Source organism: Hyperolius riggenbachi, chromosome 10, assembly GCF_040937935.1.
Source record: "Hyperolius riggenbachi isolate aHypRig1 chromosome 10, aHypRig1.pri, whole genome shotgun sequence".
Lineage (NCBI taxonomy): Eukaryota > Metazoa > Chordata > Amphibia > Anura > Hyperoliidae > Hyperolius > Hyperolius riggenbachi.
Window position 1 is genome coordinate 37,469,908 of NC_090655.1, and position 25,972 is coordinate 37,495,879.

A 25,972-nucleotide genomic window follows, 5' to 3' on the forward strand; every position below is an offset into this window, starting at 1 on the left:
CCTGCACACTGCAAATCGGAATCTGAATCGGATGTAAAAACAGATTAAAAAGCGGAATCTGAATCGGAATTGCTTGCAGTGTGCAAGAGGCCTTTGGGTGTTATTGAGGAGATTGCCATTAGTATAACTCATATTTGCTTAACATCATGACTGACGCTAAAATCTGCCTCTAATTTTGGGCTCTGAGCAATCATAGATCAGTCAGTTGATGGTAATCTCTTCACTTTGTCCAGTAGTTTCCAATACGTTTTTGTTCTGAACCCCCTTTCACAAGTCATCATGAAGAGCGTACATTGTTAGCTTGGTTGCATTACTCAGTGGCTATGTGGTGGCCATTTTTTTTTTTTATGGAGGGGGTAATGCAGGGGTAGCTGGGGTAAGGTGCAATGATCAGCAACATTTTTTGTTTTAGGTGGAATATGGCTTTAGTGCTGCAGTGTGAGCAATTGTGATATGTACAGTTAAGAGCATCATTATTTTCTATGCAGAAGCAAGAAAAGTTTTGAAATGTTTGCAGAATAAGAAAATAGAACTACTTGCTGCATAGGATTGTATTATTATTATTTAGTATTTATATAGCGCCGACATATTACGCAGCGCTGTACAGTGTATATAGCTTGTCACTAACTGTCCCTCAAAGGAGCTCACAATCTAATCCCTACCATTGCCATATGTCTATATCATGTAGTGTAAGTACTGTAGTCTAGGGCCAATTTTTTTTTTTTAGGGGAACCAATTAACTTATCCGTATGTTTTTTGGAATGTGGGAGGAAACCGGAGTGCCCGGAGGAAACCCACGCAGACACGGAGAGAACATACAAACTCTTTGCAGATAGTGCCCTGGCTGGGATTCGAACCGGGGACCCAGCGCTGCAAGGCGAGAGAGCTAACCACTACGCCACCGTGCTGCCCTCCTTATCCCCTCCTTAGCGATGTCCAGCTGCTTATTCACAACATCTCCTCCATTTAAATGACAACTGAATTGAGAGATATGGAGGCTGCCAAATGTATTTTCTTTTAAAGTGGATCCAAGATGAACTTTTACACTGCATAATTGTGTTCCTTTCCTATTGTTTATAGGCATTCCTCAAGCCAAATACTTGTTTTTGTTTTAATACTCTCCCTATAAACTAAACAAGCCTCGCCCACAGGTTTTCAGAGAGCCAAGGCACTTTCAGACAGTAGCAAGGGCTCATAGGAGCTCAGTCTGGGCAGGAGGAGGGGGAGGTATTACTAGCCAGTGATTGCAGAGGGGAGGAGGAGGGGGGATTGGGTTTTTTTGCTCAAGATGCAGATAAGCCTTCCTCTGTGTAATGTTTACAAACATGGCTGCTGTCATTGTATCACAGGAAAAAATAATCATATTCTATTAAAGCTGTTTGCAGCTAGATTTGCTGTGTAAACTATCTAAACTCTAGATAAGATATATATATATATATATATATGTTACTTGTTGTAGGTAGTTTTTCATCTCGGATCCGCTTTAAGCAATACCAGTTGCCTGGCCGTCCTGCTGGTCTGTTTGATTGTAGTAGTGGCTGAACAACACCAGAAACAAGCATGCAGCTAATCTTGTCAGATCCGACAACCATGTCAGAAACAACCGATCTGCATGCTTGTTCAGGGTCTTATCAACCAGCAACTGGTGTTGCTTAAAAGGAAGCAGCTTCCATATACCTCTTGCTTCAGTTGTCCTTTTTTAATGACAAGACTAAGCAGGTTAGCAAAATAGTTGTATCACCTAGTCTCTAAAACTATTTAGTATTGATAGAGCACATCTTCCGCAGCGCTGTACAGAGCAATATTGTCTTGTCGCTTAAATGTCCCTTAGAGGGGCTCACAATTTAATCCCTACTTTACTCATGTCTGTATATATATCGTGTAGTATATGTATTGTAGTCTAAGGACACTTTAGTGTAATCTGATTAATTTATCTGTATGTTTTTGGGATGTGTGAGGAAACCAGAGACATTCAAACTGTGCAGATAGTGCCCTGGCTGTGATACGCACCAGGGACCCAGCACTGCAAGGCGAGTGTGCTAAGCACTATGCCACCGTGCTGCCCTAATTCATCTCTAAAATGTTTTCTATTATCCAGTGTAAAGCTGCAGTTTTGCACACAGCCAGTGCATAAAATGTATACATATGCGCTGTTTATATTGCCCATTATTGACTCCTGTGGGGGAACTAGTGCTGTACAAATGCTATGGGGAGGGATGACACCACAGTGCAGAATCAGATTTTCTTGCTAAGTTCAACACAATGGGGTTGTACCCAGAATTTTAGTTTTGTTACAACAGACCTGGTGATAGAACAGCATAAGCATACAACTTTAGCATGGTACATAAAACAAGCATACAGACAGCATTACATCACAGAGCAAGAAGATAGGAAAGAGTAGCTGCGTGGGGCGCATAACAGACGGTAATTTGGGGCTCCTAATTACATTTCCCTCCAAGTTGCGACGACTGAGGGGGAATAGAATTTAAAGCGGTATTGTCACCATAAAATTTCAACAGCAACTGGTCTGAGTGTACTAAGTGATAAAGATTCTAATCTTGCATTCAAAACTAGCAAAACTTTTTCTGCTGTTATGGTTTGGAGTTATCACATACTTTAGGAGCACTGGCTCTTTAGTCAGTGCCAAACAATTGCATGCTGGGGGTTCTTTTTATCTATAATATATTCCTCCTTCCCTGCCTATCTTCTTATCTGCTCACTTGTGTTTACAAGCAAGGCGGAGGTTTCTCAGCTATTGGAGGAGAAAAAGAAAAAAGACAGTGCAGTTCCTAGTATACACTTCAGTGGGAGTGTCTGAAGACTCTGGGAGGAGGGCAGCTAATGAATACACAATGAGCAAGGGAGGGGGGGGGGCAAGAGTCAGGGAGGATATGATGTCAGCATTAGCTTGGCAAGATGGCCACTGCCTAGGATTTTCTGCTTTTCCTTTTTAAAATTCACAGGAATCATTACGTGGATAGCACAGTACATATGTTATGTAAGTAGAACTAGTATTTATCCTCTTATATATGCAGTTTTTATTTCTAGGTTAGCATGGGTGTCGCTTGTTCTTTAACGCCGCTAGCGAGTTTTGTGGCAGCAGGGATCCCAGCTCACCGACGGCCGTACAAGGTGTGGGACGCACAAGCGGAGAGGTGGATGATGGGAGTAGCTTACATCAAGGAGGATAACAATGTTCTCTGCTATTGCTATTGCTCAGAGGATTTGGTGTGCTAGATCTTCAAGCAACCTTGGGATATCTACATACTTGCTAGATTTTTGGTTCAGGCTGCCCCAAATGGATGCCTCGGCCAAGTTCTTCTAGACTAGCGTGTACCACCCAGGCCGATCCAAGGGGCGCAGCTCAGACTGCTAGGTTTGCAAATAGTTCTAGACCTTATCTGACTGAATGGGAGAAAAATCAGGGAAGAGTAGTTGTGAGCACAAAATTGTTAGCAGGTATTTGTAAATTTTCTCCAGGAATTTCACACCTATTTCTTAGTAGGTGTGTGTTGGAGAGGGACAGATGGACTATTCCCCCCCCCCCCCCCCCCCTTCAACATGGAATGCTTTAAAAGGCTGGCCAATGATGTTTACATGAGGGGCATTGTATTTAAATGTTTGCATATAATTTACCCCCCTTGCAGTTGTGAAAAGAATGAGCAGATGGGGTCTTCCTGTAGCTTCTCTGTGGCTGATGAGCACTCTGGGGTTACAGGCACAGCATGGCTAGGCACAACCTCATCTTCAGATAACTTGAAATGCACAGTAACCTGGAACTTAGCAGTCCACTTGGCAGCAGAGAAGCTGATCAGAGTGCAACCTTTAACCTCTTGAGGACCAGGCCATTTTGAGTAAAATTGGCCACTGCAGCTTTAAGGCCAAGCTGCAGGGCTGCACAACACTGCCAACAAGTGATTTCCCCCCCCCCTTTTCTCCCCCCCCCCCCCCAACAGAGCTCCCTGTTGGTGGGGTCTGATCGCTCCCCCCATGTTTATTTTTTTTCCATCAATATTTTCATTTGTGTTTTTTTTTTTTTCCTCCCTCCCCACAGCCAGCCAATTACGGCGATCGGCTGTCATAGGCTTCTGCCTATGAGAGCCGATCGCTCTCTTGTCCCCCAGGAGGACAGCCATGTCACACGGCTGTCCCCAGTGCAGCGCTGCTGCTAATCGCAGCGCTGCACAGGCTAAATAGACGGTGATCACGCCGTCTAACAGTCTCCCGAGCGGCTATAGCCGCTCGGAGACTGAAGGCGGGGCGGAACTCCGCCCCCCGAGCAAGAGATGCGCACGCAGTCTGCGCGCGATCTCCTGCAAAACAGAGCCCCAGGACTTTATGCCAATCGGTGTGACGCGGGCGGCAAGAGGTTAAAAGAAAATGCCACTTTTGCAGAGAAAAGCTCCATGCTCTCTGCTTTGCTCCTTGTAGTGCAAGGATTGACGACAAATATTATTTTATCCCAATTTTTCTGTTTGTTCGTATAAAATGGAATAATACCAGAAGCGGTCAGATAATTGTTTACTGTCAGTTTATGGAATTATCCAGGTGTTGAAAAGGAGTAGAAACTTCTCCTGTACAGTGCCACAAATTACTCCAAGGTTGTAGCTCCTGGACAGTCTCTAAATGGCACTGACCACTGTTGCCATGGTTGCAAAGGAGCAATCTGTGTTTGTCGGTTTGGGAAATTTTAGCCTCCTCCAGGCTCCGATGAAAAAGTCAATTTAAAATGTTGGACCCATTTATGGTAAAATTTAAAGGCTAAAATAAAAATGTATTGCATGTGCTGCCTGATGTACGGGCTGGAACCCATTAGAGAGATTTTGTGAGCAATTCAAACCGCTAGCGATTTCCCTAAACGCTCAGCTGTTAATGGATGGGCCAAATTCCACTAGAACGATTGCGATTACCAAATAAAACGCAGGACATGCAGCATTTTTCGTGTTTAGCGTTTCTGCAATGTAAAGTATATAAACGCTGGTGTAATCGCTCATCAAAACCTGCACAGAGCGATTTTGCTAGCGTTTTGAAGTTACTGAACACTGTAAAAAAATTAAAATTCATTGAAAGGACCAATCCGAATTAAAATCGCTAATCGCTACACAATCGCTGGCAGAAACCTTAAACTTTTTTAAATCGCTACCAAAAACGCTCATGAAATTGCTTACAAAATGCTCAAACAAAACGCTAGCGATTGCGATTTGTGGTGGGTTCCAGGCCTTAGTCTGTGTAGCTCTGGACCATGGAGCAGTGGTAATAGAACGTTGAACCTGAGCTCCACTTCCAATATCGAAAAAATTACACAGTGAACGGTAATAAAGGCCCATTCACTGCGAGTCGTCAGTATCGCCGGCGATCAGCAAAGCGCTGCTGCACAAGTAATCCTATGAGATTACTCTCACTGTGGTGATTGTGGGGCGATTGCAATGATCACAGATCGCAAATGCGCTACATGCAGCATTCTCCACCAAAAGTTAATCGCAATAGCTGAAAAATTGCAGAATAGCACCACGCAAGGCGATTGCGATTTTGCATTCCTAAGTGTGAACGGGGCCTAAGAGTTGTAGGCTAGTGCTAAACTAATCATCGGTATGGATGGTTTATGAGATGTGAATAATTCAGAGCTGATGCACACTTTAGCAGTTTGAAAATTAAAAAATGAATCAATTGAATTTCACTTTTGGATTGGCCAATTTTGTTTATTTTTGATTTAATTATTTTGTATTTTTTTTTTAAATGACCTGAACTCAGAACTTCCTCTCTGCTCTAAAAGATATGCAACAGCATAATAACTTAAAAAGAAAAACATTTACTTGTTACAGCTGATACAAATCCTGCAATAAATCTGCAGTTTGCCTACTTCCTGCTTTCATGGAAGCTGACATCTTGTTAACATCCTGCATTTACCAATTAGGTCTCTGCAGTGGCAGGCAGCTGACACAGCTAAGGGATCAAATTACACTTGTGATTAGTCACAGATGAGTGGGAATTAGACTGGCTAAACTCTAAATACATACAGGGTGCATTTTTCTTATGTTTTCCTTCTGACCTGTTCAAGAGTTCAGGCTTTAAAGAAAACCTGAACTGAAAATTAAAAGTCAAAATAAGCATACACACATCATACTTGCCTCCCACACAGTCTACCCATCGGTCTCTTTCTCCTCTCCTGCATCCTGTTTGTCCACTGTGGTCGATGGAATTCTCTGTCCTCCATTTTGAAAATGGCAATGACCGTGTAACAGCTTCCAGGTCAGCAGGCTGTTAAACTGTAATATTGCCCACTTGAGCCATGGGAAACATGGACATTACCTAGCTCATCAGTTGTCCTTTCAGTTATAACTGACAGCCACTGCTATATAACTGACAGCAACTGATATATTTCAGTTTTGACAAAATTTCAGAACTGGAAGGAATCGTTGTCAGAAGAAAATGGTGAGCTTATGTGAGAAACTGACAGCGAGGCAAATCTATAATATTATTCTGCAAGTACATCGTGCTTATTTTAATTAATTTGACTCAGTTCAGGTTCCCTTTAAAGAGAATCTGTACTGTAAAATTCTTACAATAAAAAGCATACCATTCTATTCATTATGTTCTCCTGGGCCCCTCTGTGCTGTTTCTGCCACTCCCTGCTGCAATCCTGGCTTGTAATTAACAGTTTTATGCAGTGTTTACAAACAAAAGATATAGCAAGTGATAGGCTGAGAGTAGCTGTGTGTGAGTCATACAGAGTGTGCAGGGGCCTGGAGAGGGTGTGTATAGCTTCTATCCAATCACAAGCAGCGCAGCACATTCCAGCCTGACTGCCTGAGCCCAACAGAGGAGAGAAGATTAGATCATATAACAGAGATAACACAGCCACTGTGCAACTAGGAAAGGCTGCAGTAATCCAGAGCACATTAGTAAAGTTATAGGAATTTATAGGATAGAAGAAATGAGGCTCAACATTTTGTTACAGAGTCTCTTTAAGGCTGGTGTCCTGCTGACCTCTTTGCTTGTGGTTTCCCGCAGTGCTTGAAATGAAATGGAGATATTGGGCCTGATCCAATTCAAGTTTTGGTGATATTTTCATATAAATATAAGCCGCCAGCAAGAAGAAAATACTCCGAATAATTTTGACTGTACCTTTTCAGCTACTTTTTGGTACTTTTTCAATTGCAAAAAGAATTTTAAACAGAAGATGGAAAATGATGATCTAGGAGAAAAAGGGAACTGGATCGGTCCCATTATGCAGTTCAGTAGGGTAGTCACATTGCCTGCATTGTTATTTATGGTTTATGTTGTGGTGGTATGAATGTAAAACTGCAAAGGTTGTGCACCACTGTCTGGCGAAGAACATGGGATGCCATTCTAAGTTTCAAGAAATATCAAATCACATTGTTCTAGAATACTTTTTCTATTTTCATTTTTAATGCTATCTTCTATGTCATTTTGGAGCTAGCTATGAATTTCAGAAGTTGCCTGGGGCTGGAATTGTATTTCTTTGCAGGGCATGAGGAATTGGATGCACAGAGCAGGGGCCTGTTAGGCCTCACACACAGTATAAGCATTTTTCTCAGCACTTTTTAGCTATCAGCGCTCTCTGAGAGCGGTAAAATCGCGATCACAGTAACATTTTGTCTTTCTACTGGGGACTTAGATCAATGAATGGGAACTATGCTCCCATTCATTGATCTCCGGGCATGGGGGGCAACACGGGAGCACGCAGCAGCGCAACAGCAGCCACCTGGAGGCGACTATTACGTCTAGGCGGCTAAAATGGTTAATGTAAGTCAGTGGCAGGAAAGTGAATCTCTTCTAAACTAGCGCATCGTACACACCTCCAAAATTTGGTTGGTAAATCACTAATAATAGCACCTCTGTGAAGGATGAGAGATTACCTACAATGGGCTCTATTCACAAAACTTCTACATGACTTATTTATCACCTAATTGGTAAAAATAACCTTTCAGCACATTTACAAGCAAAATAATCACTCAAAGTAAGTTGTTCCTGATTAACCACTTCAGCCTACAGCTTCGAAAATCTTATGCATCCGAGCAATGTTCACCTCCCATTCATTCGCTAATAACTTTATCGCTACTTATCAAAATTAATTGATCTATATCTCGTTTTTTCCGCCACTAATTAGGCTTTCTTTAGGTAGTACATTTTGCTAAGAGCCACTTTACTGTAAATACATTTTAACAGGAAGCTTAAGATAGAAATGGAAAAAAATCATTATTTCTCAGTTTTTGGCCATTATAGTTTAAAATTAATACATGCTACAGTAATTAAAACCCATGCATGTTATGTGCCCATTTGTCCCGCTTATTACACCATTTAAATTACGTCCCTATCACAATTTATGGCGCCGATATTTTATTTAGAAATAAAGGTGCATTTTTTCAATTTGCGTCCATCACTATTTACAAGCTTATAATTTTAAAAAATGTAATAAGATACTCTCTTGACATGTATATTTAAAAAGTTCAGACCCTTAGGTAACTATTTATGTAGTTTTTTTTTTTTAATTGTAATTTTTTTTATTATTTTTTTAATACAAAAATGTATTTGGGTAATTTTAGTTTGGGAGGTAAATAGCCAATTTTAGATGTAATATAATGTATTTTTTATTCAATACAGGTATGTGGGTGCAGTTTACTATTTGGCCACAAGATGGCCACATTCAAAAAATTCCTAGATGCGAACGATGTCGCATCTAGGAACTAAAATGAAGAGAAGTTGTTTCCTGGGGGCAGACATACCACGCTCTCTGATGAGAAAGCGTCGGTATTTCTGCCGGGGACTTGGATCCGTGAATGGGAATTATATTTGGAGGGAGGCAGCGGGGGCGCGCGCGGGCGCGCACCCGATCGCGCGCACCACACGGCTGCAGCACCACTGCCTATCTGGACGGATATATGCGTCCAGATATGGCGAAGTGGTTAACTTAATTTCAATTACTTTTTTTTTTTTTTTACCTTAGTTATACTTGCTCTTTGGAAGCTTACAAATGTAACATAGATAAGGTGAAAACGGATCTGTTGACAATCATAACTCATGCGGATGGTAAAATTGGCCAATCAAAATTGAAGGGGTGTACAGGCCTAACCTTGTAATTCCAGTTTTGGTATGACAGGCATGAATGAGTGTTACACATCATTTTGTAGTTCAATGATAAAGTTACGTGTTAGTTTACAGTCTTCTATGCAGATCTTAAAAAGCCTGGATACTGGAATGGCATTTCTTTTTCCAAGAACGACAGCCCAGTAAATACCCTAGAACTCTCCTTTCCCTGCATGTGTAATGGGCTTCAGACTGTACTGCAACTTTGGAGTAGTACTAGCTGCTGCTGCTGCTGCTGCAATCAGAAATCTTCACACACTGAATGCTAATTTTGCAAGGAAAGTCTGATATGCATGAAAGAGTTATGCATGCGTCAGCAATTACATCCAGGAAAGCAAATTTGAAACTTACTTGAGCAGTTGATTGTAATGTACAGATGTGAACGGAGAGAATTGCCCCCTTTTTTTTATCAAACAGAATGGAATATTGCTTTAAAGTTAACCAAGCACCGTTTTTTAGCACCCAGGGCATCTCAATAGCACATTTAATATGCATGCCAACAATGTGGTTCGTTAATAAAAAAAACCATTTTACCTCTTCTTCTTTTTACATTTTAAAACTTTAGCAGAGGGTTTATTCGGCTACTTCCGAGCCCCGCCTGACTGCAGAAGTTTCAGGCAGATAAGAACTGATGTAATTATTTTATTGCACACATTAGAGTAAATGTGCTTCAAAGAGTTTACACAAGTCACAGATGCTATCTTCACACCTTCCCCTGGATAATTAATGTACAGATAGAAGGGGAGGGGGCAATATGATAGCTCCTTTTAGCTTTTAGAAACTAGGGAAAACAGTGGTTCTTGGTTCCCTTTTAAGCCTATAGAATCCAGAGTATAGAGCACTTTGTAATTTAAAAGTCTCCAAGAGACTAAATAGTCACCTTCTTCCTTTGTTTTCTAAATTCCCCTGCAAGGAACTTCCTTTCTGGTTTTCCTCTAGATTCTGTACTCCTATATTCCTGTCATAGAGGAGATTGCATAACTTTTCTCAGCATAAGTATTCATGCCTGGGTGACCTTTTTTTTTTTTTTTTTTACCAGGCACAACGTAAAGAAAAGGAAACCTGTGAAACATGTATCGATAAGCATTCCTAATTCAGTATTGATTTAAAATTGTATTTTATTTGTCTTAAAGAGGAACTCTATTGAAAATAATGTAATTAAAAAAGTGCCTAATTTTTACAATAATTATGTATAAATGATTTAGTCAGTGTTTGCTCATTGTAAAATCTTTCCTCTCCCTGATTTACATTCAGACAATTATCACATGGTTCCTGCTGGCAGGTGATGTTACTGGAAGGAGATGCTGCTTGCTTTTTTGGCAGTTGGAAACAGCTGTTGTTTCCCACAATGCAACAAGGCTCCCACAGTGTGATGTCAGGACCTCAGAGCTGTGAGGTGCTGACATCACACTGTGGGAGGGGTTTCACCACAATATCAGTCATACAGCGCCCCCTGATGATCCATTTGAGAAAAGAAATAGATTTCTTATGGGAAAGGGGGTATCAGCTACTGATTAGGATGAAGTTCAGTCCTTGGTTACGGTTCCTCTTGAAATTCAAACTCAGAAATAATCAAATTCCCCACTAATTGTATAAAAATAAAATTACCTGAGCAACTTTTGTCCTCACATGTATAATACAGTATAACCAATGTGTAATCACTGAGTAGATGGCAGCAACACCATAAATGCTAAATTAACAACTGTATTATAATCAAATATACTTACTAATACTATCAGTCCAGATCGTATTTCTAAAAATAAATGTTCTGCTTGAGCCTACACAATAGTATATCTATGTCCTCTGTGTCCACAGTTTTGGCACAAGGGTTTAGGGCACAGTGGCTGTTGCATTGTGTTCCCTGTGACAGTAGAAATGCACGTTATCATTGCGTTGGGTACAGTAAAGCATACAGTCAATGAAAAGTATGCTTCACTTTTACTGTTAACATGCATGTTTTAGCGGAAATGTACTGCATGCAGTGCGTTACCTTACGACAACTCGTTATACTGCAACGCACCCGCCTTACCTAAGCAGCTGTAAAACCACTATTTACAACAGCTATAAATCAGTCATTTACCCAAAGCCTTTAAAAGCCTGAATTACAGCAGCCATAAAGCCGTCATTTAACCAAGCACCCATATTATACAGATAGCACCACTAAGAAGCCTATTTGTATTGCCGCAAATGGGGCTCCTAAATTAACAGGCACTATTTTTCAATGTCTCGTTATAGGGGGTCTTAGGGTGGCCATACATCTGTAGATTTGGTGGCCGATCGACCATCAGATTCAATATTATGGAATCTGATGAAAATCCGTGCTGCCAAGAGCATGGGTCCCGGCGGTGGGCAAGGAAGATATGGGAAAACGCTGTAGGATCCAGAGGATCCCCTCTTCCTAGGTAATTGTCTCTCTATCGTGTGCCTTGGGTTCACACTATTACAGGTTGCTGCATCTGAACACATTGCCCATACAATTGGATGGGCATGTTCAAATATCTGAAATCGATCACATTATCCAAAAGCTCTTTCTACAGTGCCTTACTGAAAAATGTGTTCAACAATATGCACACTATATGCTATGGAACCTAGCATGCAGAATGTGCATTGCATTATACCCGGGGTGATGGCATGTGTTAAAAAGAAACTCCAACCTAGAATTGAACTTTATCCCAATCAGTAGCTAAATCCCCCTTTTACATGAGAAATATAATGCTTTTCACAAACAGACCATCAGGGGGCGCTGTATGACTGATTTTGTGCTGAAACCCCTCCCACAAGAAGCTCTGAGTACCGCGGTACTCTGGGCAAACTGCCACAATGTAACAATGTTCACAGACAGGAATTAGCTGTTTACAGCTGTCTGTAACACCCAAAACAGCTCTAGAAACAGCTACATAACCTGCCCACAGTAACAATGTCACCATGTAATAAATGTCAGAATGTAAATCGGGGAGAGGAAAGATTTTACAATGAGCAAACACTGACTAAATCATTTATACATAATTATGGTAAAAAATGAAGCACTTTTTTACTACATTATTTTCACTGGAGTTCCTCTTTAACATTGGGCCCAATTCAATTTGCTTTTTCTCCAAGTTTTCTCCTGACCTAAGTGATAATATCTTCAAATCCTATCAACAAAAATGCCTTTTAAGACAGCAGCAAGCAACGAAATACTCAGAATAATTTTAACAGTACCTTTTCACCTACTTTTGGATACTTCTCCAATTAAAGTGAACCTAAAGCCAGTTAAAAAAATGGGATTAACTCACCTGGGGCTTCCCTCAGCCCCCTGCAGCCGATCGGTGCCCTCGCAGCTCCGCTCCGATGCCTCTGGACCCACCGGCGAACACTTCCGGTTTGGCCGTCACCGGCTGACAGGCATGGGAACGCGAGGGATTGTTCGCGTTCCCAACCTGTATATCGCCCCCTATGCTGCTATTGTGACCTCCTGGCCGCAATAGCAGCATAGGGGGCGATATACAGGCTGGGAACGCGAAGAATCATTCGCGTTCCCACGCCTGTCGGCCGGTGACGGCGAAACCGGAAGTGCTCGCTGGCGGGTCCTGGGATATCGGAGTGGAGCTGCGAGGGCACCGATCGGCTGCAGGGGACTGAGGGAAGCCCCAGGTGAGTTAATCTCATTTTTTCTAACTGGCTTTAGGTTCACTTTAAAGAGTGCTGAAATCTAGGAGAAAAAGTTAATTGAATAAATGCCACCTTTTTGGTCCATATGAAATACACTTTTTCCACCTGAGTTTTCTCCTAGGTGATATTTTTACACCTTGTCATAAAATGCCCTTTAAACCACCAGATAGCAAGAAGATACTTAAAATCATTTTGATAGTACTTTTTTTTTTACCAACTTTTAGGTACTTTTTCAATTGTAAAATGCTTAAAAGTTGTTTTAAAGAGAATATGAAAATTATCTCCTAGGAGATAACGAAGAAGATGAGGTTAATTGCATATGGGTCAATAAATGGGCTTGTCAATAAAATGCCCTTTTAACCACCAGTTAACAAGAAAATACTAAAAATGATTTTAGTAGTACCTTTTCACCAAATGTTTCAATTGCAAAGTGCTGAAAATTTATTTTAAAGAGAAAATGAACCCTTTTCTTCTACGAGAAATTCTCAGCCGAAAAAGATAATTGCATATCCTATTCACTTTTTCTCTTGAGTTTTCTCCAAGGAGATAGAGTAAAGCAGGCATGTCGAACTGGTCCTCCGAGGGCCGATGTCCTCACACATTTTTGGTACAGCTCAAAATAATTGATGGGTCTGAATCAGGATTGGTGTGGTCCATCAGGTAGAACAAATTCCTCTCTTTCTCAGTCCATCCTAAACACTGGCATGGATCTGGCCCTGGGTTCGGCACCTGCGGTGTAAAGCCTTACCAATAAAATACTTTTAAAGCTCCCTTCATGAAAGAAAATACTTAAATAAGTTTGATATTTTTTTAAGTATATTTTTTAGTACTTTTTCAGTTAAGATGAAAAGTATTTACTGGGAGAAAACTAAGGAGAAAACGTTAATTGGATTAGGGCCATGGTGTAAACATAGCCTTATTGTTTCCCACTTTTCTAAAATATTTTATTGCTGCATATTCCAGTAGCTAGACTCAAATCCCTTTCTGTGCTCAATAGTGCCTGCCACTAGGAAAGGAAATGAGAGAAAATTACTACTCTGGGCTATGTGTTACTTGGATTCTGACCAGGTTTTTTGTTTTTTTTTGCACTGAGCAATTACTCCCCTGGGCTGACCGAGGGCTTTGCATGAGACTGGAAAGAAATATGTTTCATTTCATTCTTTTTTTTTTTTTGAAAATTGGGGGCTTTTTGTCAGAAGCACATGAAAGGTGTGAGAGATCCTTTAGGTGCACAGTACCTGTTCTCCCCGGGATCTGGAATCTGCCTTCGTTAATACACTCTTTAAAATGGAAAGATCATTTTACATTTACAAAAATTAAAAGCTAGAATATAACGATAATTAGGCCTAAAAAAAGTTCTTCATATGTGTAAATATACATTAATTAGGCTTAGAAAGTAGAAATTGTGGATAATTGACAGATTCAGTGGCAGGATAGGTAGTTAAATCACACCGTGCAGTAGAGAAGTGTCCACATACTTTGGCAGACTAATTGCATGGATCTCCATTATCTCATTAACCTCCATGGTGTTATGATTATTTCCAAATTTGGGGTCTAAAAGCCGTGCAATTTTTTCAAAAGCTTTTAGACCCTAAAAGCAAGAAAAAAAACCATACCACAGAGAGATCTGCAGCAGCTCCGGCATATAACTCACTCAGACATGGGATTGCTGCTCTGAGCTGTGGATTTCCATCCCGAGCCTGACTCGGGATTACCGCTAAGGAGGTTAATGCAGCTATTATTTTGAAGTGAAGCACTCATTTCCCACAACCCCATTTCTTGTTCAAAACACACCTGAACTGATAGGGCTGTGGAGGCTGATATTTTATTTCCTTTTAAACAATTATTATTATTATTGATTTATAAATCAACAACATATTCTGTGGCGCTGTACAAAGTAAGAAACACACATGGGGTAAATAATACAGACAATGGTATACTCAAAGGAACAAAATACAGAGTTGGTACAAAATACAGAATTGGTACTAAATACAAAATTGGTAATCACAGTGACAAAATGAATATGAATACATTTGTAACAAATTCCAAGACACAAAAGGGTGGGAGAGCCCTGCCCTTGCGAGCTTACAATTTAAAGGAATCGGGAGAACAAGAGGTGGGGTCGTCTACAATATTCATAACTAGATGCAGCGTGTTTTAGATTATCTAGTACCCATATGTTAAACTCCGGCCCGTGGACCAAATCTGGCCCTCAGAGCCAATAAATTGGGGAGGAACTGTATAGGGGAGGATAGGGACTACTTGACACCAGGGAAATGTATAGGAGAGGGAGGACCACTTGACACCTGGGAACTTAATAAGGGAGGAAGGTGGCAAGTAGACATTGAGGTTGGCCATCAACTTGGTCTCCGTGTACAATTTCGGCCCACTTTGTATTTGAGTTTTACACTCCTGATTTAGTAGGAGTACAAGGGCATTCCAGAGAAGGGTTGAAGCATGTGTAAAATCTTGTATATGTGAATGAGAGGAGGTGATTCTAGAGGACAATAGGTCATGTGCAGATCTGAGATTGCAGTTGGGTTGGTATCTGAAAACTAGAGAGGAGATGTACAGTGGAGAGAGATTGTGAAGAGCTTTGTAAGTTAGAGTTAAGAGTTTGAACTGGATCCTCAGGTTAATTAGTAGCCAATGAAGATCTTAACAGAGAGGAGCAGCAGAGGAAGAGCGAGAAAACAATACCAGTTACCTGCCTGCCCTGCTGATCCTCTGCATCTAATATGCTTAACGTGATGCTGGGCATACACGGGTCGATCCGGTGGCCGATTAGCCGCTGGATCGACTCCCGGCATGTCACCGCTTGTCCGCGTGGATCGATTCCCGCTCGTCCCCGCCGGCGCTCCCGCTCGTCCCCGCCGGCGGGGATCGAGCGGGGAATCTATCCGGCAGGTCATTAGCGGCTCGATTGATAAGGAAAAGAAACTCTGTGTATGCCCAGCATACACCCAGAAGTGACTACAGTGTGAACCTCACTGATAAGAAATTCCAACTATAAAACACTTTCCTAACAGAACATGGCTCCTGAGAGCAGGAAAGAGATAAAAAGAGGAATTACTTATCAGTGAGGGCCTGTTTCCACTACACGCAGATTGGATGCAGAATGAATGCAGAAAAACTGACTCCAATGAATACCTATGGGCCTGTTTCCACTAAACGCGATTTTTCTGATGCAGATTTCTCCATAGACATTCATTGGAGTCAGTTTTTCTGCATCCATTCTGCGTGTAGTGGAAACAGGCCCTGGGGGCCACACTACAGTCACTTCCTGTCTGAGTCAGGACTGAGTCAGCCACTTACATACCTGATATTTAACTCTTTCAGGCAGAGAAAGCAAAAAAGTAACACAGCATAGTTATTTGTGTGCTAGGCACTGTACATACACATGTCTATCTCATCATGTCACATGTCACTTCGGGTATCCTTTAAAGTAGGACAGTCTAAATGGATTTCAGCCTTACTTGTGAAAACTGCTAGCTCTTTCAAAATTAATCTACTAGACGTGAAAATTATTGGAAACGTACTGTAGTATATCAGCATATATTTGAGATGTAAAATAATGACACTTTAAATACAAAAGCAAAGCTGTAGTGAAAATAAACTGATGAGATTGAGAATTAACTCTACAGACCTAATCCTAAATAGAGGTTTCCTGGAATCCCATGTTTTTTTCTTTCGGTTTTTAAATGTCTACATCTGGGCTTGAAATGTTGACTGCCTCCCTTGCATGACTCTGTAGTGTTAATTTTTTTTTTTAGCTTTCACACAGACATGTTGACCTATTGAATTTCTATGTTCTCTGATCTCACTAGTGTTTATCTTACATTACTTTTGAAATCCATTTTCTTTCAGTTATAACTGAGAGCAACTGATTAAAGAAAACCTGAACTGAAAATAAAAGTCAAAGTAAACATACACAAGTCATACTTACCTCCTGTGTAGTCTACTACTCAATCTATTTTTCCTCTCCTGCGTTGTCCACTGTGATCAATGGATTTCTCCGTCCTCCATTTTGAAAATGGCTATTACCCTATAACAGCTTCCTGGTCAGCACACAGTTAAACTGTAACATCGCCCACTTGAGCCATAGGGAAACATGGACACATAATTTCTCCTCTCAGCTGTAACTGACAGCAACTGATATATAACTGACAGCAACTGATATATTTCAGTTCTGACAAAATGTTGTCAGAACTGGAAGGGATCACTGTAAGAATAAAATGGTAAGCTTCTGAGAGGAACTGATGGCAAGGTAACTATGTAATGTTCATTTGAAGTTACCTCATGTGTTTATTTTAAATAATTTTACTCAGTACAGGTTCCCTTTAAGTGTAAAAAGGACCTAGCAGTGAAAAAACGGAACACACGCCAATTCTAAGCAGGTTTGGTATTATACATACATGTTTATCTCATCAGGTTATGTCACTTTAACATACCATAACTTTTCTAGCCTCTAGAACTTAGGTTCTCAACATGTATTTTGTACTTGGTTTGGGTCCAGGGGTAACTTATCATGGTCAGTCTATAAAAATAAGTTTGGGATTTAAAAAAGGATGAATCACATATATATATATATATATATATATAATATAAATATATACATATATATATATATATATATATATATATATATATATACATATATATATATATATATATATATAATATAATTTTTATTTTATTAAAAGCATAAAGGTGTGATTGAGAAGCATGCACATACAAATAGTTGTATACAAGTACTTAAAGGAATCAGCAGGCAAAAAAAAAATGAGTTTCACTTACCTGGGGGTTCTCCCAGCCCCATGCAGCCATCCTGTGCCCTCGTAGTCACTCACTGCTGCTCCAGTCCCCCTATGCCAGCTAGTTTTGCTTCTACCAGCCCCATGCAGCCATCCTGTGCCCTCGTTGTCACTCACTGCTGCTCCAGTCCCCCGCTGGCAGCTAGTTTCATTTTTGCCAACCTCGGGATCGACGGCCCGTATTTTTACGCATTCCCGCTGGTGCAGGAACATTAACACATACATTTTTACGCATTAGTGGTGGTTTGCCTGACGAAAAATTTTAAAATGTAAAATGCATATAAACATACAAATAAGGTGTATATGTCTTTCAGAGAAAAATAAGATATAAATTACTTCTCTCCTATGTTGTTGTCACATACAGTAGTTAGTAGAAATCTGACAGAACTGACAGTTTTTGACTAGTTCATCTCTTCTTGGGGGATTCTCAGTATTTCATTTATTCTTTACAATAGGATCTATACAATTATTCCCCCCCCCCATATTTGCTTACATACTATTCTGGCAGTTGGACTGGGCAAGTGATTTTGAAAATGAAGAAAACCCTGGGACTCCCCCATGAGGCGATGGTTCTATCAGATTTCTACTACCTACTGGAAAGTGGCCACAACATAGGGGAAAAGTAATATATCAGATTTTACTCTGAGAGAAATGTACTTTTTATGTGTTTTCCTGCTTTTTAAATGTTACAATTTTTTGCAATCGTGCTCCTACCCCTATTCATAATAAGGGGTACAACACCAGGTTGCAGAAAGGGGTATATATGCTGTAAAAATACTGCTCTAAAAGTATAAACTTTTGTACAGTGCTACTGACTTTTTCATGCATATTTAGAAGGTTAGAATATAGTTGTACTTGATCAGATTGTATGTTGAGTTTGGTGGCTTTCAAACAATGAAGTGTTGCCTGACTGGTTTTTGTTTACATAATCAGCAAGGCACATTTGTCAATCAGTTCACCTTTCATTTTTTCCCCATTTTTATACATTTGTATTGCTCTGGAACTTACATTGATCTACAGAGGACACTGAACCAATTTGCTGTCTTTTTAAATGTTTATATCTTGTTTGCTCTTATAAACTATATCGATACAGAGGTGGTTTAGTGAAAACATGCTACTTAAAGGGACTCCAAGCAGTGCAGTAACTATGGAAAGATGCATACCATTTTGAAGCTCTATTTCTCCTCTTTCCAACGATATATAAACCGTCACCCTACGCCTTTTAGTTTTCGCTATTTTCGCGATCAAAATCGTGGCAAAAGCGATTTCGTTCGCGAAAATAACGAAAACTAAAAGGTGTAGGGCGGTGGTTTATGTGTCGTTGGAAAGAGGAGAAAGAGAGCTTCAGAATGGTATGCATCTTTCCATAGTTACTGCACTGCTCGGAGTCCCTTTAAATGGCATTCTTACACTATAAAGGTCTTTTGATCTGGATACTCATTTGAAGATTCAGGAATGCAAAGCAAATCTTGTATACCAAAATTATAATTGCTGTTAAACAAATGAATTCTCAAAGATGTATTTTGTCGAGGAGGGGAGTGCTGACAAGTGACAACTTGTTGCTGCACTTTCTGTTTTAAGGATTGCCAGACTAATCCTAAACTTTGTTTTAACCCCAATGGCAGTTTTTCTGCTCTCTACTTATAACCTAACAAAGTGGACCCATACCCAGGTATTTAACCTTCCTGGCGGTAAGCCCGAACTGAGTTCGGGCTATGCCGCCGGAAGGCACCGCTCAGGCCCCGCTGGGCCGATTTGCATAATTTTTTTTTTGCTGCACGCAGCTAGCACTTTGCTAGCTGCGTGCAGTGCCCGATCGCCGCCGCTACCCGCCGATCCGCCGCAATTCCTCTCGCCGCGGCCGCCCCCCCCCCAGACCCCGTGCGCTGCCTGGCCAATCAGTGCCAGGCAGCGCTATGGGGCAGATCGGAGTCCCCTCTGACGTCACGACGTCGATGACGTCGGTGACGTCATCCCGCCCGTCGCCATGGCGACGGGGGAAGCCCTCCAGGAGATCCCGTTCTTTGAACGGGATCTCCGGATCTCCGATCGCCGGCGGCGATCGGAGGGGCTGGGGGGATGCCGCTGAGCAGCGGCTATCATGTAGCGAGACTTTGTCTCGCTACATGAAAAAAAAAAAAAAAAAAATTAAAAAAAAAGATTTGCTGCCCCCTGGCGATTTTTTTGCAAACCGCCAGGAGGGTTAAGTTAACACGCCTTTCTAGCAGGCAGAGAGATTATTTGTTGACCAGCTTTGATCTGATTATTTTCTTTACAACTTATGGTAGGTAGAAAAAAAAAAAAAAGAAATTCTGTGGATGGGCTCCTGACTAGTGTTGGGCGAACATCTAGATGTTCGGGTTCGGGCCGAACAGGCCGAACATGGCCGCGATGTTCGGGTGTTCGACCCGAACTCCGAACATAATGGAAGTCAATGGGGACCCGAACTTTTGTGCTTTGTAAAGCCTCCTTACATGCTACATACCCCAAATTTACAGGGTATGTGCACCTTGGGAGTGGGTACAAGAGGAAAAATTTTTTTAACAAAAAGAGCTTATAGTTTTTGAGAAAATCGATTTTAAAGTTTCAAAGGGAAAACTGTCTTTTAAATGCGGGAAATGTCTGTTTTCTTTGCACAGGTAACATGCTTTTTGTCGGCATGCAGTCATAAATGTAATACATATAAGAGATTCCAGGAAAAGGGACCGGTAACGCTAACCCAGCAGCAGCACACGTGATGGAACAAGAGGAGGGTGGCGCAGGAGGAGAAGGCCACGCTTTGAGACACAACAACCCAGGCCTTGCATGAGGACAAGAAGCGTGCGGATAGCAATTTGCATTTTGTCGCCATGCAGTCATAAATGTAATACAGATGAGAGGTTCAATAAACAGGGACCGGAAACGCTAACCCATCACAGATGTTCATTGTTCATGTTACTTGGTTGGGGTCCGGGAGTGTTGCGTAGTCGTTTCCAATCCAGGATTGATTCATTTTAATTTGAGTCAGACGGTCTGCATTTTCTGTGGAGAGGCGGATACGCCGCCGATCTGTGACGATGCCTCCGGCAGCACTGAAACAGCGTTCCGACATAACGCTGGCTGCCGGGCAAGCCAGCACCTCTATTGCGTACATTGCCAGTTTGTGCCAGGTGTCTAGCTTCGATACCCAATAGTTGAAGGGTGCAGATGGATTGTTCAACACAGCTACGCCATCTGACATGTAGTCCTTGACCATCTTCTCCAGGCGATCGGTGCTGGAGGTGGATCTGCACGCTTGCTGTTCTGTGTGCTGCTGCATGGGTGTCAGAAAATTTTCCCACTCCAAGGACACTGCCGATACCATTCCCTTTTGGGCACTAGCTGCGGCTTGCGTTGTTTGCTGCCCTCCTGGTCGTCCTGGGTTTGCGGAAGTCAGTCTGTCGGCGTACAACTGGCTAGAGGAGGGGGAGGATGTCAATCTCCTCTCTAAAGTCTCCACAAGGGCCTGCTGGTATTCTTCCATTTTGACCTGTCTGGCTCTTTCTTCAAGCAGTTTTGGAACATTGTGTTTGTACCGTGGATCCAGAAGGGTATAAACCCAGTAATTGGTGTTGTCCAGAATGCGCACAATGCGTGGGTCGCGTTCAATGCAGTCCTAGGCCGAAGAGGTCATAGCCTAGGGTCACAAAACCTGTTTATTGGGCAATTTCAATGGTGGCGAGTCTGACGTACATAAATCGCAGCAATGGCCGTTAGCAACGTCTGAATCTCACGAAATGTCTCATGCAGGTAGAAGACATATTGTTAGACTTGGGCTCCAAAGATGGGTTCCCTACATCTCTGCAAACCAGAGTTACAGGGCTCCAAATTTGGTAAAATCCCCCATAGGCTTTCATTGGGCCTCCTATTTACAGTTCCAAAATCTCACATCTTTTCAAAGGGCAATGGCTCAGCAGTACCAAATTTTCTAGCATTGTAGGGACCCTTAGGGGGAACATGACTGGTGAGTTTCGGGCCCCTAGGCCGAAGAGGTCATAGCCTAGGGTCACAAAAACCTGTTTATTGGGGCTATTTCAATGGTAGTGATGGTGACGTACATAAATCGCAGCAATGGCCGTTAGCAAAGTCTGAATCTCACGAAATGTCTCATGCAGGTAGAAGACATATTGTTAGACTTGGATTCCAAAGATGGGGTCCCTACATCTCTGCAAACCAGAGTTACAGGGGTCCAAAATTGGTAAAATCCCCCATAGGATTTCATTGGCTCCCTATTTCACTTTCCAAAATCTCACATCTTTTCAAAGGGCAATGGCTCAGCAGTACCAAATTTTCTTGCATTGTAGGGACCCTTAGGGGGAACATGACTGGTGAGTTTCGGGCCCCTAGGCCGAAGAGGTCATAGCCTAGGGTCACAAAAACCTGTTTATTGGGGCTATTTCAATGGTAGTGATGGTGACGTACATAAATCGCAGCAATGGCCGTTAGCAAAGTCTGAATCTCACGAAATGTCTCATGCAGGTAGAAGACATATTGTTAGACTTGGATTCCAAAGATGGGGTCCCTACATCTCTGCAAACCAGAGTTACAGGGGTCCAAAATTGGTAAAATCCCCCATAGGATTTCATTGGCTCCCTATTTCACTTTCCAAAATCTCACATCTTTTCAAAGGGCAATGGCTCAGCAGTACCAAATTTTCTAGCATTGTAGGGACCCTTAGGGGGAACATGACTGGTGAGTTTCGGGCCCCTAGGCCGAAGAGGTCATAGCCTAGGGTCACAAAAACCTGTTTATTGGGGCTATTTCAATGGTAGTGATGGTGACGTACATAAATTGCAGCAATGGCCGTTAGCAAAGTCTGAATCTCACGAAATGTCTCATGCAGGTAGAAGACATATTGTTAGACTTGGATTCCAAAGATGGGGTCCCTACATCTCTGCAAACCAGAGTTACAGGGGTCCAAAATTGGTAAAATCCCCCATAGGATTTCATTGGCTCCCTATTTCACTTTCCAAAATCTCACATCTTTTCAAAGGGAAATGGCTCAGCAGTACCAAATTTTCTTGCATTGTAGGGACCCTTAGGGGGAACATGACTGGTGAGTTTCGGGCCCCTAGGCCGAAGAGGTCATAGCCTAGGGTCACAAAAACCTGTTTATTGGGGCTATTTCAATGGTAGTGATGGTGACGTACATAAATCGCAGCAATGGCCGTTAGCAAAGTCTGAATCTCACGAAATGTCTCATGCAGGTAGAAGACATATTGTTAGACTTGGATTCCAAAGATGGGGTCCCTACATCTCTGCAAACCAGAGTTACAGGGGTCCAAAATTGGTAAAATCCCCCATAGGATTTCATTGGCTCCCTATTTCACTTTCCAAAATCTCACATCTTTTCAAAAGGCAATGGCTCAGCAGTACCAAATTTTCTAGCATTGTAGGGACCCTTAGGGGGATCATGACTGGTGAGTTTTGCCACTGCTGAGCCATTGCCCTTTGAAATGGTGTGAGATTTTGGAACGGTAAATAGGAGGCCCAATGAAAGCCTATGGGGGATTTTACCAATTTTGGACCCCTGTAACTCTGGTTTGCAGAGATGTAGGGACCCCATCTTTGGAATCCAAGTCTAACAATATGTCTTCTACCTGCATGAGACATTTCGTGAGATTCAGACTTTGCTAACGGCCATTGCTGCGATTTATGTACGTCACCATCACTACCATTGAAATAGCCCCAATAAACAGGTTTTTGTGACCCTAGGCTATGACCTCTTCGGCCTAGGGGCCCGAAACTCACCAGTCATGTTCCCCCTAAGGGTCCCTACAATGCTAGAAAATTTGCCACTGCTGAGTAATTGCCCTTTGAAAAGATGTGAGATTTTGGAACTGTAAATAGGAGGCCCAATGAAAGCCTATGGGGGATTTTACCAAATTTGGAGCCCTGTAACTCTGGTTTGCAGAGATGTAGGGAACCCATCTTTGGAGCCCAAGTCTAACAATATGTCTTCTACCTGCATGAGACATTTCGTGAGATTCAGACGTTGCTAACGGCCATTGCTGCGATTTATGTACGTCAGACTCGCCACCATTGAAATTGCCCAATAAACAGGTTTTGTGACCCTAGGCTATGACCTCTTCGGCCTAGGACTGCATTGAACGCGACCCACGCATTGTGCGCATTCTGGACAACACCAATTACTGGGTTTATACCCTTCTGGATCCACGGTACAAACACAATGTTCCAAAACTGCTTGAAGAAAGAGCCAGACAGGTCAAAATGGAAGAATACCAGCAGGCCCTTGTGGAGACTTTAGAGAGGAGATTGACATCCTCCCCCTCCTCTAGCCAGTTGTACGCCGACAGACTGACTTCCGCAAACCCAGGACGACCAGGAGGGCAGTAAACAACACAAGCCGCAGCTAGTGCCCAAAAGGGAATGGTATCGGCAGTGTCCTTGGAGTGGGAAAATTTTCTGACACCCATGCAGCAGCACACAGAACAGCAAGCGTGCAGATCCACCTCCAACACCGATCGCCTGGAGAAGATGGTCAAGGACTACATGTCAGATGGCGTAGCTGTGTTGAACAATCCATCTGCACCCTTCAACTATTGGGTATCGAAGCTAGACACCTGGCACAAACTGGCAATGTACGCAATAGAGGTGCTGGCTTGCCCGGCAGCCAGCGTTATGTCGGAACGCTGTTTCAGTGCTGCCGGAGGCATCGTCACAGATAGGCGGCGTATCCGCCTCTCCACAGAAAATGCAGACCGTCTGACTCAAATTAAAATGAATCAATCCTGGATTGGAAACGACTACGCAACACTCCCGGACCCCAACCAAGTAACATGAACAATGAACATCTGTGATGGGTTAGCGTTTCCGGTCCCTGTTTATTGAACCTCTCATCTGTATTACATTTATGACTGCATGGCGACAAAATGCAAATTGCTATCCGCACGCTTCTTGTCCTCATGCAAGGCCTGGGTTGTTGTGTCTCGAAGCGTGGCCTTCTCCTCCTGCGCCACCCTCCTCTTGTTCCATCACGTGTGCTGCTGCTGGGTTAGCGTTACCGGTCCCTTTTCCTGGAACCTCTTATAAGTATTACATTTATGACTGCATGCCGACAAAAAGCATGTTACCTGTGCAAAGAAAACAGACATTTCCCGCATTTAAAAGACAGTTTTCCCTTTGAAACTTTAAAATCGATTTTCTCAAAAACTATAAGCTCTTTTTGCTAAATTTTTTCTTCTTCTTGTACCCACTCCCAAGGTGCACATACCCTGTAAATTTGGGGTATGTAGCATGTAAGGAGGCTTTACAAAGCACGAAAGTTCGGGCCCCCATTGACTTCCATTATGTTCGGAGTTCGGCCATGTTCGGCCCGAACCCGAACATCTAGATGTTCGCCCAACACTACACGTGACCCGTTCGGCCAATCACAGCGCTAGCCGAACGTTCGGGTAACGTTCGGCCATGCGCTCTTAGTTCGGCCATATGGCCGAACAGTTTGGCCGAACACCATCAGGTGTTCGGCCGAACCCGAACATCACCCGAACAGGGTGATGTTCTGCAGAACCCGAACAGTGGCGAACACTGTTCGCCCAACACTACTCCTGACCATGTTATGAAGTTCACAAGATTTTGCCTTTCAAGATGCAGGTTGGGACACTCACATCAGGAGTGGCTACAGGCTGCCCCACCCACCCTCTGCTTCTCTGCAACTGAAGATGCTAGCACACTTTTTTTTTTTTTTTTTTTACCAGTAATTCTTTATTGAATATGTCAAACAAAAATGGCACCTTCATTTAAATCAGACCTGAACTCAGAACTTCCGTCTCTGCTCTAAGAGATGAGCAACAGCATAATAATTTTTAAAGAAAAACATTCCTTTGTTACAGCTGATACAAATCCTGCAATTAATCTGCAGTGTCTACTTCCTGCTTTCATGGAAGCAGACATAGGGTTAACATCCTGTTTACAAATGAGTTGCTCTGCCAAGGCAGCCAGCTGACACAGCTGAGAGATCAAATTACACTAGTGATTAGTCACAGATGAGGATGAATTAGACAGGCTAAACTCTCTAAATACATGCAGGGTGCTTTTTCTCTAAGTTTTCCTTTTGTACTTTGTAAGAGTTGAGGTCCATTTTAAGTCTGTAAGGACAAGGGCTCCCTATTGGCTATCATTCATAAAAGTGTTGTCGGTAATGAGAATCAGTATGGGAAAACACTGCTGTCGGTATTTTAGACATCTGGGTGGTCATTCATAAAAATGTTGCCAGTTGCGATACAAGTGCGGAGATTTTCCGGAAAAGGCTGGCGGTAGGCTTGCGGAAACAGAGAATCTGCCTGAGTCCCTCCGTGCGCTGCTCTCTCTGCTGCAGCTTGGGAGGTCTGTCTCCATTGACTTGTATGTACTCCGCATGC